Source organism: Ursus arctos, unplaced genomic scaffold (assembly GCF_023065955.2).
Source record: "Ursus arctos isolate Adak ecotype North America unplaced genomic scaffold, UrsArc2.0 scaffold_4, whole genome shotgun sequence".
In the NCBI taxonomy this organism is placed as follows: domain Eukaryota; kingdom Metazoa; phylum Chordata; class Mammalia; order Carnivora; family Ursidae; genus Ursus; species Ursus arctos.
Genome location: NW_026623056.1, coordinates 42903529 through 42923152, shown reverse-complemented (window position 1 = coordinate 42923152; position 19624 = coordinate 42903529). Strand labels below are relative to the sequence as shown.

At 37.3% G+C, this 19624-nt stretch overlaps 1 long non-coding RNA gene across 1 annotated transcript in view; it reads left to right on the top strand.

Annotated features, from left to right (window-relative positions):
* Positions 1-19419, top strand: part of LOC125281457 (uncharacterized) — a 68682-nt gene extending 49263 nt beyond the window's left edge. The window contains exon 4 of the long non-coding RNA XR_008957379.1: positions 19360-19419. This is a non-coding gene — a long non-coding RNA (uncharacterized LOC125281457). The remainder of the gene's footprint in view (positions 1-19359) is intronic.
* Positions 19420-19624: the final 205 nt, after the last annotated feature.

Genomic DNA, 19624 nt, shown 5'->3' with positions numbered 1-19624 from the left:
TTAATTTCATGCAAATATCTATAGTACATATGTGCAAAATTAATGCTTAATAAAAGGTTGTCTTAAAGAATCAAACTAAGATATTTCAAATAAAAGAGTTTACCAAAAATGATAAAATGCAAAAGTTGAAGGTCCTAATGTTCTGATAAGATAGTGAAGAAGGGATGAGAAATGTCTGTTTTGAAAATATTTGGGGGAATTTGTGTCTGAGGGTATATTCTTATTTACACTCTGTTTATCTAGTTATACTAAGGAGGCTTGTTAGCTGCCCAGAGAATACACTTTTCCCCCCTCTGTGGGGGTAAAAAGGACTATGGTAATGGTTTTCTAGCAGAATCAAGTGACCTTTGAATTCTAAAATAAGAAACTGAAATCTGCTAGATATTTACAGTGTCTCAAGAGAGAGTCACTAAGTTATTTCATTTTTAATGCCTAAGAAAGGATACAAGTTAAGATTTAATTATCAATACGTTCCTATTATTTGGGACTTTGGACAATAGAAAAAAGAATACTGAAAGATACCTTGGATTTTCTGTGTCACCAGTACCTGATGAAGCAAACTTGAGTTTCCTCATTTCCCAGAATTTGGAAAAAATCATTTCGGTTAAGAACAGTAAACTGGTGTCATCTCACACATTTATAAGCATATTTTAATTAAAGAATGTGATAAGCTGTAGTGCCCAAAATCATAGTCTCCACAGTCAAATAATCCTTGATGTGAATACCAGCTTTACCATTAGCAGTTGTGTATTTTACTCTGAGTCTTAATTTCCTAATCTATAAATAGGATAGATAGAACCTCCAAGGTTTATTGAGAAGATTAAATGCAATGTAGTAAAGTGCTTGGCAAGGTGCCTGGTACATAGAAAGTGTTCAATAAATATTTATTATTATTACTTAAGAATACAGATATGAAAGACAAATAATTTCCTAGTCTTTTCATAATATGATATTATGATACCTTGTAATACTTGTGTCCTGAAAGTTGAATGGGTCTGAAAGTAAATTAATGTCCATAGTTGAAGACTCCACCTGGTTTCAGTGTGCAGCCCAACAGCATGTTCTACCAGTTGGCCTGAACTGGAGAAGGGACAGATTCCTGGATTTAGTTTCCCCTCCAGATGCTTTGAGGAGACCATAGACGTATTACTATTTTGATCAATAACCAGGGATCCTGGGTGACTCCTGACTGCGGTAGTCAGCGACCAGGCATACATTGTACACTAAGGCATTAAAAGTGTTTTTCTTCCTGGGACTGCCAGCCAACTGGAAATTCCCAGAGACTTGTCTAGGAATGGAAACTTTGTTCTAAACTGTTATATGACAGTACCTTCTTCTTTGAGACTTTGAAAGAATCTCCATAACTTACTTCCAACCTCAAACATACAAATGTTCTAACCCACCTGGTGGGAATGAGTATCTCTTCTCTAGGAGGCCCCCCAACACCCCCCTCAGGGCCACCAAAGAGCCCTATTGGTTTCTGACTTATTTTAAGTTGTGGGAAGACCAAACTGCCTACTCCAGCAAAGCTCATTTCTCAACTTCTCCAGGTGACACTGGCCCTTGGGTACACGCTCTCTAGAGGTCTGTCCTGACTCCCCTACAAAAGAAACCTGAGATCCAAGTTTGTTCCATGTAATTGTATCTAAAAACATATGTCACTCTAAAAATCCTGCTATCCTGGTTTTCTTTAACTTTGGGCTCTTCTTTCCAACACAACACTATCTTTTTTTAAAATATGTGCACCTTTCACTGGTATTCCTTTGGGGTATTTATGTATTAAAAATGCCTCTAATTTGGGTCAAACTAAAGTTCCCAATACATGTTTTAGGGCCTCTTTTATTCCATGATCTTTAAAAATATGCGTGTTTCTTTATTTTGAGATAAACCTCACCCTTGGAGGCTTTCCTTTCTCTGGGTGTTCATTTCTAGCAAGTCTCTGTGAGAAGGCACTTGATTCCATCCCTCTCTGTTAAAGAATAAGGTGTGGCTAGCAGGGGAAGCTTCTCATCTCTTCAATTTTGGAATTTTTTTTTCTGTAAAGCCTGTTAAATGACTCTGCAGAGACTTACCCTTACATTCTGGGTAATGGGGCTTGCTCTGTCTTCACTCTTGGAGTCTCATAGTCTTAAATTGTACACCACTCCTTAGCAATCATTTTGAGTCCAAACTCCTATTCCCCAACCCACAGGATATCAAGTTTTAAACTGGAGATAGGTAAGCAAATGTACATTTACAACTTTATTGCTTTAACACTTTCAGTTTCACTTGGCATGTCTTCTCCATGGCTAGCCAAGTTCCGTCCTACACATCATCTTTGACAAATAGGGTCCTTTTAATCTAATTTAACTTAGATTTCTAAGAAGCATTGCAGAGAACACCTTCCGAAGAGAAAAACCTTCTTGCCTTACCTTTCTGTCCCATCCTTTATTTGCCTTAACTGTAAGCTCTAGAATGTCTTAACAATTATAGCAAGTCAATGTTACTAAGCCTGATTTTGGTAATATTTCTCTCTATAGGATATTAAGGCTTAATGTCATTTCAAATTATAGCTTAACATCATTTCTTCTCTTGGAAAATACCACTGTCTTATACAAAGTTCAGTACTTTATTGAACATTCTATTCCCAGTTATATATTTAAAATTTTACTTATTGTTTTACGACTACCTTAGGCATATTTTTTTCTTTAAACCTGTTATGATTAAATTGGGTCCTCCCCTGCATGCTATCCCAGGCCACACCATCCCCACCAAAGTTTGCATTTGAAATATTTTTTTTAAATGATTTTTTATTATATTATGTTAGTCACCATACAGTACATCCCCGGTTTCCGATGTAAGGCTCGATGATTCATTATGCATTTGAAATATTTTTTAAAACATTTTCCCATAAATAAACTTCTTTAATTTATATATTCTTTGAACTAATTCATCTAATCATCTGAACCCTAAAAAATTTGTTATACCTTTTTTAAAGCTATGCTATATATTTTTAAAAGCCTAAAACTTTTAATGATCATTTACCTATAACTATGTAAGCACTTTTTACAATAACTTTTGATATAACCTCAAAAATGCCCTCACTCCATGTTTCTAACACAGGCAACAAGCTAAAATATTTAGCAAAGCTATCTCATTTGTTAAAAACATTATAATGTGAATTGATACAAGGCAAAGATGCCCCTTTTTATTAGCAACATATTTAAAATCGCTAATGCTGATAATGTTGATGTATGATAAACACTTGCAAACATGACTAGTGGCAGTATATATTACAAACCCTTTTTTGAAAGCAGGATCTCAGTAAATATAGAGCATATATAAACCTATAGTAATACAAAATTCATAAAATGCTAAGACCCAATATACAAAGCACCCGATTTCAGTCCTCGTGAATTATTGGAAAGATCATCCCCTGTGGGTAGATTGGAATAGAGTTCTAAGGGCTAAGATTGTATTGGTTGTTAAAACCTTTTTCATCTTCTATACATTATTTGCCTGTGGGACCTGTAGACAATAAAAAAATAAATATTTTTTATTCCCAAGATTTATATCTCTTTTGACTGTAAGGCAAAAACCTTTGGCAACTTCTGAAATTCCATCAGGTAATTATTGGTAAAGGGGCCTTATTTCTGAGTTCCAAGGCTTTATCCTAAAACTTACTGTGTATGTACTATATGCCAGACTTTGTTTTGTTTTTTAAGATTTTATTTATTTACTTGAGAGAGTGTGAGAGCATAGAGGAAGAGAGAGAAGCAGACTCCCCACTAAGCAGAGTCCAAATTGGGGCTCAATCCCAGAACCCTGAGAGCATTACCTGAGCTGAAGGCAGATGCTTAACCAACTGAGCCACCCAGGCATGCCCAGACATTGTTTTAAAAACTTTTATACACATTAATTTGTTTAATCCTCCAAACCACCCAAGGGTTTATTCTCATTTTTGTTCAATGCCACAGATGTGAGAATAAGAGCCAAGTCTATATCCCAACAATCTTATTCCTTAGTGGTCTTTCTCAACAAGATCACTTATCATATGCTTATATCCCTTCCACCCAGATGTTGTTGGATGTAGATAGCTCTGGTCTATGTTATATTATCAGTTGCCATAATATCTGGAGAGTTAAATTCCAGGATTAGCTTTTAATATTTATCCATGTGTAAGCATATAGTCAAAATATTTATCAACCTTTAAGGCAGTGGCACTAACCGGTCCGTGGAGACACCACCTAATTAGAATGCACCATAAACAACCAGTAAGATCATATGGATGTGAAGTGACTGAGTATAAATCCCCTCCATGACTAACTCATCCAGGAATGTCTGTATGTCTCAAGAAAATTAGCAGCTAAGCTTATCATTAACGATGTACATTGTTTAAGATAGTCTATGGGGATTGGAAGATGGTGGTAGAGTAGGACTCTAGGCTTGGCTTGTCCCGTGAATACAACTAGATAACTATCAAATCATCCTAAATAGCCCAGAAATAGACCTAAAGACTGGCAGAATAAACTCCACAACTAAAGGTGGAGAAGAGGTCACATTTATGAAGGTAGGAAGTGCAGAAATGTGGCTTGGGAGAGAAATCTATTGTGGCCACTATGGTAGGGAGGGAGCCACAGTCATGGAGAAGGGTGAGAGAGACTAGCACACAGAGGAGTACACGGAAAAATGGAATCCACATAGAAATTGGCTTGGAAAGTAAGAGGACCTAAATTTCATGAGTTCTTACAACCAGTGGGGCTTAAAGCCTAGAGTTTTAAAGGTCAGCATGCTTGGCTCTGAGACACCTCAGAGGACATTGGAGCTACTCTTGGAGGAAAGACAAGGCAAATATCCCATGGACATAGTGTGTGGAAACAGTGATCTGAAGTGTGCCTGGGGCACACAGTGGGAAGGTTATTTGCTCATCTTGGAGTGTGTCCTGAAGAGGCAGTGTTCATGGAGAGAGCCTTCCAGGAACAAAGGAACTGATAGATGCCTTTGCCCTCCCCTTCCCCTCAGTATAATTATAGGGCCACCTGTGGAACCAGCACAGAGCTGACACTTGCTACCTAACTTGCTTACATCAAGCCCAGCACCCCCAAGCTCTGGTGGAACCATACTACCCAGTTATGCTTATCTTAGTCCCCCTACCCCAGAAGACCAGCCCACGCCCCAGCCAACACTGTGTTTCCCAACCCAGGAGTTTTGCAAGGCCTTGGTTCCAGTGGCAGTGGTGACAGGTCTTACTTCACAAGCAGACGAGAGCACAGTTAGTTAAAATGTGCCAGATTCAGGCCAGGGACCAAACACCACCCACAATAGGCAAAGAGAACCTCTGCAGACAACTGGCCTGAAGGATAAAACAGCTAGGACAAGGGGCGCCTGGGTGGCACAGCGGTTAAGCGTCTGCCTTCGGCTCAGGGCGTGATCCCAGCGTTGTGGGATCGAGCCCCACATCAGGCTCCTCCGCTATGAGCCTGCTTCTTCCTCTCCCACTCCCTCTGCTTGTGTTCCCTCTCTCGCTGGCTGTCTCTATCTCTGTCAAATAAATAAATAAAATCTTTAAAAAAAAAAAAAAAAAACAGCTAGGACAAAATAACAGAGAATATGCAGACACTCCCAGGAGTGCCAGTCCCTGGGGAACAGGGGACACTACATGGCAGGGCACTGTAGGACCTCTTCTTCATAAGGCCATTACCCTCAAACACAGGAGACATAGCTGACTTCCCTAACACATGGAAACAGGCAAAGAAATTTAGACAAAATGAGAAGACAGAGGAATTTGTCCCAAATGAAAGAATAGGACAAGGCCATGGCTGGAAATCTAAGAGAAACAGATATAAGTAACATTCCTGATGGAGAATTTAAAGCAATGATTATAAAGATACTCTCTAGGCTTGAGAAAAGAGTGGAGGACATCAGTGAGGCCATTAACACAGAGATAAGGAATAACATAGCAGAGAAAAAGGGCTTAATGAATGAAATGAGAAACACACTTGATGGAATGAATTAATGACCTGGAAGACAGCATTATGGAAAGTAATCAAGCTGAAAAAAGAAAAAAGAATTATGCAAAATGAAAATAGACTTAGGGAGCTCAGTGACTCCATCAAACATAATAACATTCATATTATAGGAGTCCCAGAAGAAGAACAGAAAAAAGGGGGCAGAGAATTCATTTGAAGAAATAATAACTGAAAACTTCCCTAATCTGGGAGAAGGAAACAGATATCCAGTTCCAGGAGACATCTGAGGACCCCTGAAAAAATCAACAAAAGCAGATCCACACCAAGTCATATTGTAATTAAAATGACTAAAGATAGTGACAAAGAAAAAATATTAAAAGCAGCAAGACAAAAAAAGCTAGTTACATACAAAGGAAATCCCATAAGCCTCTCAGTGGATTTTTCAGTGAAAACTTCCCAAGCCAGAAAGGAGTGGCATGATATATTCAAAGTGCTGAATGGTAATATCCTGTAGGCAAGAATACTCTATCCAGCAAGGCTATCATTCAGAATATAAGGAGAGATCAACTGTTTCCCAGACAAACAAAAATTGAAGGAGTTCATGACCACTAAACCAGCCCTGCAAGAAATACTAAAGGGGACTCTTTGAGTGGAGAGACCAAAAATGACCATATGAAGGTAGGAAACACAAAAGGAGTAAAAATGAATATCTCTGTAAAAATCAGTGAAGGAACTCACAAAATAAAGGGATGTAAAATATGACACCATACACCTAAAACGTGGGGAGGAGAGCAGTAAAGAATGGGTTCAAACTTAAATGACTTTATGCAGACGATCTTATATACAAACATAATGGTAACCACAGATCATAATTACTAATAAAGATGCAAAGAGTAAAGAGAAAAAAATCCAAATATATCACTAAAGAAAGCAAACCATGAAAGAGAAAGACAAGAATCAGAATATCTTCAGAAACAACCACAAAACAAGTAATAAAATGGAAATAAATACATTTCTATCAATAATTACTTTGAATGTAAGTGGACTAAATGCTCCAATCAAAAGACATAGAGTGACAGAATGATTAAAAATAAAACAAAACAAAACAAGATCCATCTATATCCAGCCTACAGGAGACTCATCTTACACCTATGACACCTGCAGATAGAAAGTGAGGGGATGGAAGGGTGCCTGGGTTGCTCAGTTGGTTAAGTGTCCAACTCTTGATTTTGGCTCAGGTCATGAACTCAGGGTCATGAGATTGAACCCCACTTTGGGTTCCACCCTGGGTGCGGAGCCTGCTTAAGACTTTTTCTCTCCTTCTGTCCCTCCCCACTCACTCACATGCTCTCTCTCTCTCTCTCAAAAAAAAAAAAAAAAAAGTAAGGAAATGGGGATGGAGAAACATTTGTCATGCAATAGATAGCCAAAGAAAGCTGGAGCAGCAATACTTATATTGGACAAAATAGACTTTAAAATAAAGACTGTAACAAGAGACAAGGACACTACATAATAATAAAGGGGACACTCCAACAAGAAGATATAACAATTGTAAATATTTACGTGCCCAACATGGGAGCACTCAAATACATATAGCAGCTAATAACAAACATAAGGGAATTAATTGATAATAATACAATAATAGTAGGGCACTTTAACACCCCTCTTACATTGATGGACAGATTAAACAGAAAGTCAACAAGAAAACAATATCTTTGAATGACACACTGGACTGGATGGATTTAACAGATGCATTCAGAACATTCCATTCTAAAACAGCAGAGTATGCATTCTTTTTAAGTGCACATGCAACAGTCTCCAGATTATCACATATTAGGCCACAAAACAAGCCTCAACAAATTAAAGAAGATCAGAGTCATACCATGCATCTTTCCTGACCACACTGTTATGAAAATAGAAGTCAACCACAAGAAAAAATCTGGAAGGAGATTAAATAATATGCTGCTGAACAATGAATGGGTCAACCAGGAAATAAAAGAAGAAATGAAAAAGTACATAGAAACAAATGAAAATGAAAACACAATGGCTCCAAAACACAATGGTTCCAAACAGCAAAACTTGTTCAAAGAGGGAAGTTCATAGTAATACAGGCCTACCTTAAGAAGCAAGAACAATTTTAAATAAACAATCCAATCTTACACCTAAAGGAGCTAGAAAAAGAACAAAAAATAAAACCTAAAACCAGCAGGAGGGAAATAACAAAGATTAGAGCAGAAATAAGTGATATGGAAACTAAAACAAAACAAAACAAAAACAAAAACAAAACACAAAAAAACCCACCACAACCAATGTAACAGATCGATGAAAACGGGAGATGGTTTTTTGAAAAAAATCAATAAAATTGATGAACCTCTAGCTAGGCTTATGAAGAGGAAAAAGACAAAGGACCCAAATAATTAAAATCACAAACAAGAGAGAAGAAACAACAACAAATACCACAGAAATACAAGCAATTATGAGAATATTATGAAAAAATATATGCCAACATATTAGACAACCTAGAGGAAATATATAAATTTCTAGAAACTAAACTACCAAAACTGAAACAGACCAATTACCAGCAAAGAAACTGAATTACTAATAAAAAAAAAAAAAACTCCCAACAACCAAAAGTCCAGGACCAGATGGCTTCACAGGTGAATTCTACCAAACATTTATTTATTTATTTATTTATTTATTTATTTATTTATTTATTTATAAAGATTTTATTTATTTATTTGACACAGAGAGAGATAGCCAGTGAGAGAGGGAACACAAGCAGGGGAAGTGGGAGAGGAAGAAGCAGGCTTCCAGCAAAGGAGCCTGATGTGGGGCTCGATCCCAGGACTCTGGGATCATGCCCTGAGCTGAAGGCAAACGCTTAACGACTGAGCCACCCAGGCGCCCCTCTACCAAACATTTAAAGAAGAGTTAGGGGCGCCAGGGTGGCTCAGTCAGTTAAGTGTCCGACTCTTGATTTCAGTTCAGGTTATGATCTCAGTGTGGTGAGATCGATGCCTGCATCAGGCTCCATGCTCAGCGTGGAGTCTGCTTGTCCCTCTCCCCCTTCCCCCCAATCACTCTCTCTGTCTCTCTCAAATAAATAAATGAATAAAATCTTTAAAAAAAAATAAAGAAGAGTTAATATCTAATGCATTCTTCTCAAACTATTCCAAAAATAGAAAAGGAAGGAAAACTTCTGAATTCCTTTTATGAGGACAGCATTACCCTGATACTAACTATAAAACACTGATGAAAGAAATTAAAGATGACACAAAAAAAAATGGAAAGACATTCCATTGCTCATGGATTAGAATAACAAATATTGTTAAAATGTCTATACTAAGCAAAGCAATCTACACACTTATTGTAATCCCCAACAAAATACCAACAGCATTTTTCACAGAACTGGGACAAATAATTCTAAAATTTGTGTGAAACCACAAAACACCCCAAATAGCCAAAGAAATCTTGAAAAAGAAAAGCATAGCTGGAGGCATCACAATTCTGGACTTCAAGACATACTCCAAAGCTGTAATAATGTACTTTCACAAAATAAGACACATAGATTAATAGAAAAGAATAGAAAATCCGGAAATAAACACACAATTATATGGTCAATTAATCTTCGACAAAGCAGGAAAGAATATCCAATGGGAAAAAGACTGTCTCTTCAACAAATGGTGTTGGGAAAACTGGAAAGCAACAGGCAAAAAAAATGAAACTGGACCACTTTCTTATACCATACACAAGAATAAATTCAATGTGGATTAAAGACCTAAATGGGAGACCTGAGACCATAAAAATCCTTGAAGAGAGCACAGGAAGTAGTTTATCTCACATTGGCCATAGCAACTTTTTTCTAGGTAGGTCCTCTGAGACAAGGTAAACAAAATAAAAAATAAACTATTGGGACTTCATCAAGAGAAAAAGCTTCTGCACAGTGAAGGAAACAATCAATAAAACTAAAGGCAACTTACAGAATGAGAGAAGATATTTGCAAATGACATATTCAATAGAGTTAGTATCCAAAATATATAAAGAATTTATAAAACTCAACATCTACAAAACAAATAATCCAATTAAGAAATGGGCAAATGACATGAACAGACCTTTCTCCAAAGAAGACACTCATATGGCCAACAGACAAATGAAATGATGCTCATCATCACTCATCATCAGGGAAACACAAATCAAAACCACAATGGAATAACACCTCACACCACTTAGAATGGATAAAAACAAAAACACAAGAAACAACAGGTGTTGGTGAGGATGGGGAGAGAAAGGAACCCTCTTGCATTGTTGGTAGGAATGCAAACTGGTGCAGCCACTATGGGAAACAGTATGGAGGTTCCTCAAAGAGTTAAAAATAGAACAAATCTATGATCCATCAATCACACTACTGGGTATTTACCCAAAGAATACAAAAACATTAATTCAAAGAGATACACCCACCTTATGTTTATGGTAGCATTATTTACAATAGCCAAACAATGGAAGCAACCCAAGTTTCCATCAATTGATGAATGGATAATGAGGTAGTGGTATATATACATCGTGGAATATTGTTTAGCCATAAAAAAAATGAAATCTTGCCATTTTCAACAACATGGATGGAGCTAGAGAGTGTAATACTAAGTGAAATAACTTAGAGAAAGACAAATACCATATGATCTCATTCATATGTGGAATTTAAGAAGCAAAACAAATGAACAAAGGGGAAAAAGAGAGAAAGAGAGACAAACCAAGAAACAGACTCTTAATTACAGGGAACAAACTGATGGGATATGAGAGAGGAGGTGGGTGGGAGGATGGGTTAAATAAGTGATGGGGATTAAGGAATGCACTTGTCATTATGAGCACTGGGTGATCGAAATAAAAGCTTAAAAAAAAAAAGATAGCCTATGTGAATAACCTTGAGCAGTTTGATAAGGACTCCAAAATTACAATTGCAAAACAGGTTCTTTCTACGTCTTGCTTTGTTTAGTGTGAGCCCAGGAATTGGAGATCCTTACTCTACTTGGGCCTTCAATTCGCTCTTAGACATTTTTTGTTCTATCACTTTTAGCTTAAAGAACCACTTTTTTTTTCTAAATAGGAAGGTGCAAATAAATAAAAATTCTGTTAACTGTTAAAACACCTGCTAAGCAGCAAAGACCATTCTTCCTCCAGTGCATGTTCCAAATGTGGCTTCAAAAAATAGTCTCTCATTCTTAACTCTTCTTATTTGCCCTTTCTCAAATTGGCATTTGTCTTTTCTGATATTTTAATTCTAGTCTCTGACTATCCTAATTTTGAATTCATCCTTGATAATACCTTTCTAACTTTGGTTTTTGTCTTTTTAAAATCTGCATTTAGAGAAACCTTTTGACTCACTAAGTTTTCTTTGTCTTTCCTACCCCTTTTTCAGGGGAAGGAGGGTTGTTTGTGATACTGTGTATTAAATTTGAGAGACTCCGTCTACTGTGCCATTGTTTGTTTTAGGGAGTTTCACCATGGAATATAGCCAGATCCTTGGAAATGTTTAGAAGTTAGTTTTTCTAACGTCTACAGCAACGTCTATCTGTGCTCAGTGTTTTTATTTTGTTTTGTTGGTTTGGGTTTTTGCAAATACCAGGATTACCTTCTTATGTCTCTCCAATAAACAGCCCATTTTGTACTTCTTCTTTTCAAGAGAGTAACATTCTATTGTGCTTAATTTAAAAATAGGCAGCATGTATACTGTGTGAGGTACTAGTTTGAACACTCGTCTTGCACCTTATCAAGCAAGGATCCTGATATCTGAGCTTGTAGAGCTTTTGTAGAGTAAGGCTTTTACAATTTGTATCTACATGCTTTACACTGCTTTTTAATGAACTGTTTTAGGTGCCTGGAGTGGATAGCCTCTTCTTAATAGTGGACATTCAAAAGTGAGTTTTTTCTAGACTTCCCTCTGGTTATAAATTCCTGATAAAAAGATAGCTCACCTTTTTTGAATTATAAACCAATGTGTTTGTATCTTTTTCTTTATAGCTTCGGCATGAGTAAAGTTTTTGTACTTCTTTGGGGATGGATATATACCTTTCATTACATCTGTCTATCCTAAAATATAATTCAGACACATCATATGCTTATATTAGTTATTATATTAGTTATCTCTTGTGTAGAAACTTAACCCAAAATCCAGTACCTTAAAACAACAAGGAATTAGTACATGTTTTCTCTTGGTTAGGAATGTGTGTGCAACTTAGTTGAGTGCCCCTGACTTAAGGCTTCTCAAGGGGCTGCAGTCAGTGTATCAGCCAGGGCTGTGGTCTCATCTGAAGGCTTGATAGAAAGAAGATTTACTTCCAAGATCACACATAGTCATTAGAAGGATTCAGTTCCTTATGGGGTGTTGGACTTGAGAGCCTTAGTTCCTTGCTGGTTGTAGGCAAGAGGCCTCCCTCAGTTCTCTGCCATGTAGATCTCTCTACAGGGCAGCTTGCAGTATGGAAGCTGGCTTCCTCAGAACAAGGGAGCAAGTGAGGGCCCAAGATGGAAATCAATCTTTTTATAGCTGAATCGTAGAAGTGATATCTCATTACTTCTGCTGTTTTCTATTTATTAGATGTGAATCACCAGATATAGCTTCGATTCAAGTGGGATGAATTACATAAGGGTGTGAATTCTAGGAGGCAGATCAATGGGGTCATCTTAGAGGTTGCCTATCACACCTACCAGGTAGAACATACATATATACATATGTGTGTAAAATAGGAGTCTCAGTCAGCCATAGGCTTAATCTGATAAATCATAAGAGGAGATCAAGCATGATAAGTGCCACAATAAAAGTGATGACATTACTCTGGGAGTATAAAAGAAAGTAATTTGGAGGAGGATCTCGGGAATCTTTGTGGAAGACATAGAGTTTATGTGTGACTTTGAAAAATGGGAAGGGCTTTGACAGGTGGATGTTGTCATAAAGGACATCCCACATGGAGGAAACAGCGTGGGTTGAGCACAGGGCACAGTCAAGAGACAAATAAATGACTATGACCAGAATTGTGGGGTGTATGACTAGAGATGAAGGGTAGAAATTTTAGGAAGTTAGCCTGGGACCAGATTTTGGTGTCCTAAATTTTATTTTGATGAGTTTGTTGTTTTGTGGGCAACATAAGTCTATTGAATATTTAAAGAGGAGAATAAACTGGTCAAAGCATGTACCTTGGCCATATTTTCTGTCCTCTATGACATGTGATATGAGATAAATAGCAGGTGCTTTATACTTAGGCCTTGCCATTTGCTATGAACTTGAAATAAATTATTCAGTTCCTTACCCCTCAATCTACTCATCTATAAGATGGACACATTAGTATGTATTTTACAGAGTTATTGCTAGGATCAAATAAGGAATGTTTATAACATATTTAGCAAATTTCCTGATGCATCGCCAACACTTATTGAGTGACTTTTATTATTATACAGTGAACCACAGGAGAGGGCCTCTTGGGTATAGGGGTGAAGGGAATCTTTCTTATTGCTTAAGCCATCTTTAGAGGCATCAAAAAATGAGAGAGCTTTCTAAGATCAATTTTTTCTTGTTGACTTTATTTACTTTATATATCTGGGTCTGAGTGTCCACTTAAAAGGCAAGAGCATCCAGAAACCACATGTCACCTAAGATGTGTGGCTGACTTGTCACACCTGGACATGGCCAAAAGATAATTGGCTTCTCTGCCTCTTGATGATGTAGACAGTGTGGAATAGAAGGAGGATGAGCTTTGGAATGGCACTCAGGTCTGCTGTTTAAGTATCTTTGTGACTTTGAGCAATTTACTTACTTTCTGTACCTCCATTTTCTCATTTAAATAGAGATCAAATAGGGACTTAAATAGAGGCTATTATAGCTCATAACTAATTATCCAGGATTTTAACATCTTTTCAAAGATATATCTCCATAGAGGAGACTCTCTTAATCCTCATCTTTTCAAGGCTCTCTCTATAGGTGTTCTAATCGAAAATTTTTTTTTTCTTTTCTGTAGTTTATACTGCATTAACCCTGCCAACTAGAAAAAAAAAAGATTTCTGGGGAGGGAAACATCTCTTACTTTTCCATAGATTTTCCAAAAGAGAGAAAATTACCAGTAATCAATGAGTTTTTATAATCATATTTTTGAATTCTGCCAATTTAGAATCTTATTTCTCTTTTTACTGTTTTATCCTTTGGTCAGTATAATAAAATACTTCAACCTCCACCTTCCTCCCCAAACTGAGTTGGTAATATTTTTTAAAATCCAAAAATACATGTTCCTCTGAACTTGTTCTTATCTAACTTTTTATACCTAACCTCTTCAGATTAGAAGGATGGCTATCAGAAACATACTTCTATACTTAGCCAATTTAACATCAGCACCTATGGAGGGCAGCTGTGAATCTGGCGTATGGTATATGAAATCATGTAAAATATCATCCACTTTACTAGATTGGGGACCTGGTGGAAAAAATATGCAACTTTTGCTGAAGGACTAGATAAGAATTATGCCTCTGAAATCTGTCTCTGAAGATGTACGTGGACAGATGGTATAGTGTTCATGGGAATAATCTCTTCCCTGTGTATCTTTTAAGAAGGACCTGTGGTACTGTTGAAGGGAGGGGACAGATCAATGGCTTGCTTCCTCACAATCATGTCAAAGGAGTTGTTGAGAGCATCCAGCTCTACCCAAGTAGTTCTGAGAATCCTTATTTCTTTCCTTTTGAACACAGTAATGCCTTCCTGTGGATTGCTTTAAGATTACCCAGAAGGAACCCATGTCTCACTCAATACTTCCCTCCAGTCTTCCTCAGTTTCCCTAGGAATAATGGGTTCACATTTAGTGTGCAAATCTTCAGGGTCCTGGAAAGTCATTGCAAACTTTGACTAGTTTTTCAGCCTTGGAAAGGGTACTTTCCGTTTAGCAAGTAATGGATAATTGTTTCCAGAACCGGTTTTCAGCCATGGATATATTGTGTGGTCTGGGAATAATGATTATGAAAATGAGACCAGGCTTCTCTCTTTGACGTCAGGATTGTGTAACTTATTAAAACAAAAACATCCTAGCATGTCTTAGAGAAAGAGCTGTCCACATGATATCAACAAGAGCCATTTGCTTCAGTGACTCAGGGGTTACTTAAATGCCAGTGACAACTGCATTGATCTCCAATTCCAAATGTACATGGTAGAGAATAAGTGGGTGTGGGGGAATGTGGGGTACTTCCCTTCTTCCACCCTTTTAAACGGACAACACTTAATGTTTTTAATTGAAAGGACTTTTTAATCTGCTCGTAGAATTTAAAATAATAAACACTAATGTTAATTGTAAGATAAATTCCTTAGAGATGTTGGTTTATCATTCATTTCATCATTGGTTGTATTAGGTGCTAATTGGGAACAGTGGACTTTTTTTTTTTTACCACATTTTTATTTTGGGGGGAAAAAGAAAAAAAGCCTTATTAAAATCTCGGAGTTATGTCCCTAGTCTTCCTTTTTTGTCCACATGACTGGTCTGTGAGAATCTGAATTTCTTCTAAAATAACCACATCAATAGCTAAATTTTGCTTTTAGAGATTTACAAATTGGCCAATTATATTACTAATCTAATTATATGTAAGCTAAGCTAGCAGCTCTGTAGTTATCAAAATCAACTTGGCAACAAAGTAAAGAACTCTGTTTAGTCTTAAAAAAAAAAAAGTGTTCAAAATGTTAAATAGTTTCTAACTATTTAACCCAGGAAGTATACAATAGCCTAAGTGAGAATGGGAGCAATTGATGGAGTAACAGTTTAGAAGTCTTAAGATTGTTAATTTAGTGGGAGGGGAGAAAGGTGGTATTAGAATGTTAGAAACTGTGTCAGGGTAGGATATTCATATGCTGTGTTTTTTCAATTAATTTTTTAAAATTGTTGTATAAATTGACATACAACATCATTTTAGTTTCAGGTGTTCAATATAATGTTATGATATTTGTATATATTATGAAATGATCACCACAATAGATCTGGCTAACATCCATCACCACACATAGTTGCAATTTATTTTTCTTACTATGAGAACTTTTAAAGGGTAGGATATTCTAAGTTTGATATTTCAGGGATAGAACAATTTTGGGAGATAAGGGCAAGAATCTATTCAAGGAAGGGGCGCCTGGGTGGCTCAGTTGTTAGGCGTCTGCGTTCGGCTCAGGGCCTGATCCCAGGGTTCTGGGATCAAGCCCTGCATCGGGCTTCCTGTTCTGCTGGGAGCCTGCTTCTTCCTCTCCCACTCCCTCTGCTTGTGTTCTCTCTCTCGCTGGCTGAATCCACCTAGGGAAGTGGTAGGTTGAGTGGAGAAATGAGTGACTTTGTTTTGGAGTTCTTAACCTTTATCTCAAGAGTTTGTATTTGTCGTCACATGGGCATCAAATTCACCCAGAATGTTGATAACACTGGGGACGGAGAGGGAGACTGAGTTTTAGTGTAATTCTCAAAATCGATGGGCCTGATTAGAATTTGATAACATGAAGGCATAAGAAACCCAAGACAAATGATCCAAGCTACAGATGTCATTTTTTAACGATACCTCATACCTGATGAAAAGTACAGCATAGGGAATATAGTCAATAATATTGTAATAATGTTGTATGGGATAGATGGTGACTACACTTATTGTGGTGAGGAGTGAGTAATGTATAGAATTGTTGAATCACTATGTTGCACACCTTAAACTAACATAAAATTGTATGTTAATTATACTTTAATAAAAAAATCTTTAAAAAATCTCTTACCTAGAAAGTATATAAAGAATACTATAACACAATCACATATGTCCCATCTAGCTTAAATACAGTTGACATTCCCTGGGTACCTTCCTATGTAGGAGTAAGGGTTACTTCAGAAGAAACCACGATTCTCACAATGAAATCTTAAAACCCTGATGATACAGATGTGACAGTTTGTAGAGAGCATTATTGTGCACAGAGATTGACAGCTTTATTTCCAGATTACAATGTGAAAGGAGATAGGAAATGAGTCATCCCCTTATTAAGAAAAAGAAGAAAGGAAAATGGTGCCTTTGGGAACGAATCATGTTTCAACTGAAGCTAGAAGGCAGCAGGAATCTATGCAGGTATGGTCAAAGGGCAGTTTATCATGGAATGATGTTTTCAGAGGGCACAGAAAAGAGATCTCAGAATTGCAGGAGAAGTAGGTGGCTGGGTCAGGGGAGAAGCAGCACAGAACCTGGGGAAGGGCATGCGTGAGAAGATGAGAGTGTCTCTTCACAGTGTGAAATGCCAGCATTTGCAGAGATGTGGAGGTGGGAAGGAACAGCTCAGGGCTTTCAAGGATAACCTGTCAGGGGGTTTCAGTGCATTGTTTGTGTCTTAAGGAAGATTCTACTACAAGCAGCTGCTTAGCTTAAGATTTAGGTGCAAATGACTTATTAAAATAGTGCTCCCAGGAGAAACTAGTTAGGGAGTAGGAAATGCCGGCTCCACAGATGGGTGGGATAACACAGCCCAGGTGAGCTAATGATGTGCAAAAAATTGTTTGCTTGGCCTTCTGGGAAACAAACTTCTCGTTAAAAGGTGCTGGCTGAAGCGCCTATTCTTTCCATCAGGATTGGGTGTTATATAGATGTCAGGCCTGAGACTTCTGCAGCCACTTTATTACAGTGAGCAAAGCCAGAGAAGGTAAAGCAGAGACTTGGGACCTGGTAAGGTGGTTCCTGGATCACACTGGCTGAGGATCCTAGAATCTTCAGTTACGTTTTTCAGAAAATGTCCTTTGTTGTCTAAGCCAGTTTGTTCTGGAATTTTGTTGTCCTTGTGGTTGTTATTGCTTGAAACAGAGCTGTAAATCTCAAATACCGTATTTTAAGACTCCTATCATATTTATCTAAATGGGCTTTAATCTTGGGATTGAGAGTAATTGAAAATGAATAATGACATCACATATTTGGGTTTATCTTCAGAGGAAATAATTCATAGCATTACAATTAAACAAAAGAAAATTTCTTTTCCCATTATAAAGGAAAGAGGAGATTCATCTTCCACAAATATCTCTTCTAATTTTTGTCTTCTGGTCTTGGAGTCGGTCTTTTTAAAATTTGAGAGTGAAGAGACCTAGGCCCTCCAAACCAACTTTCCCCATTGAATTTAGCTTTTTATTTTATATTCAAAACAGCTTTATACCCTAAGTGTGCTTCACAGATTACATTTCTAAATCTTATGCATTCTTGTGCACTTAGTGTTGCATGCTCTGACATGGTTTTTGCAAGTTGTCTTTGCAGGGCTTTTGCCCTCCTTTTGTCTTGCCTGTGAATTTCAGAGATGTGACAGCAGAAATAGATGGTTGAACTCCAAGTATATGGTTGCTCTAGTTTCTACTTTTATTCATTTCCTTTTCTGAAGATTCCAAATGCTTCCGTTGTTTTCTGAGGCATTTGCTCTCTCTTACAGTTACCTTCTTGTAGTCTTTTTTTTTTTTAAGTTACCTCCTATTCCCTCAAAAATTCTTTCCCCATATTCTTTACTCACCACAAGCTGAAGTCTACTGTATCTCCTTCCCCTGCCCCCAATTACTTCAGGTGTCCTTATCTCTTGTGCTCTTATTTTCTTCCTTAGGGTAATTTGAGAGACTTGATTGTTCCTCTTTTCGTTTTGACATTTTGAGGATGACCCACAGGCATTTTTATCTGTTTGACAAATTTCTTGTAATTTCTCCTTATAAGGATTCTATCTCTGTCTCCCTCAACTCAAGCAGGCGTAAGGTCACCTTTGCCTACCCCTCTCTTCTTGGTACCAAATAGCGTATCTTATTTCCCACTTTCTCTGCCTTCTCCCTTAACCCTTCATTTCTCTTGTGCTTCCAAGATGGTTTAATCAGGAATTAATTCACTGAGCACCTGAGTGATCTGGGTGTTAGTTGTGCATTATAAAAAAGTAAAACTAATTTAATCCACATAACTGAGCTGAGGGTACTGGGTTGACATTTTCCTTTCAGGAGAAAGTTGAAATGTGTTACAGGTTTAGGAAATAAGGTTAGTGAGGATCTGAGATTTGATTTCTGTATTGCTATTTATATTCACCAGCTAATTCCTACAAGAATGTATACTTGTTACATAGATGTGATTTCTCTAATTGGGAAGTGAATTTTAATATGAAGATTCAACAATCTGACCTTTTTAGGGTATATAAATTGGGTTGGAGAATACCTCATTTCATATTCTATTTTCCTGTAGGAGGAGAGTTAGTCACTAGAAAATATGTCTGAAAGACTAAGCGCTAGATAACTGGAAACCTGTAAATATTTTACTCTCAAGGCTTCCACCTGTCTCCTTTTGCTGACAGTATGTTGACGCAGACATGATTTTATTGACAATTTAACATCTCCCCCAACTTTCTGCCCTACTAATTGTTCTTTCATTTGTTTAGGTTACAGTTGGGGATTTCTGGATTCTTACAATGCAAGATATGCAGTTCTATTCAAGGCAAGTAATACCTTTTTTTAAATTAGTTTATCAGTACCCCCCCCCCCCCCCAGTTGTAGCCATTTATTTAATATTGCCTCAGGGCTCTTCCAGGTGGAAACCCGCTGCCACTTTTCAGGAAGTACTTTTTTTTCTACGTTTGTTCTTGGGAGTTTGAACTCAGGAGAGATTATGCAAAAGGATCCTGAAGTTGAAAGGAGAGGAGAGAG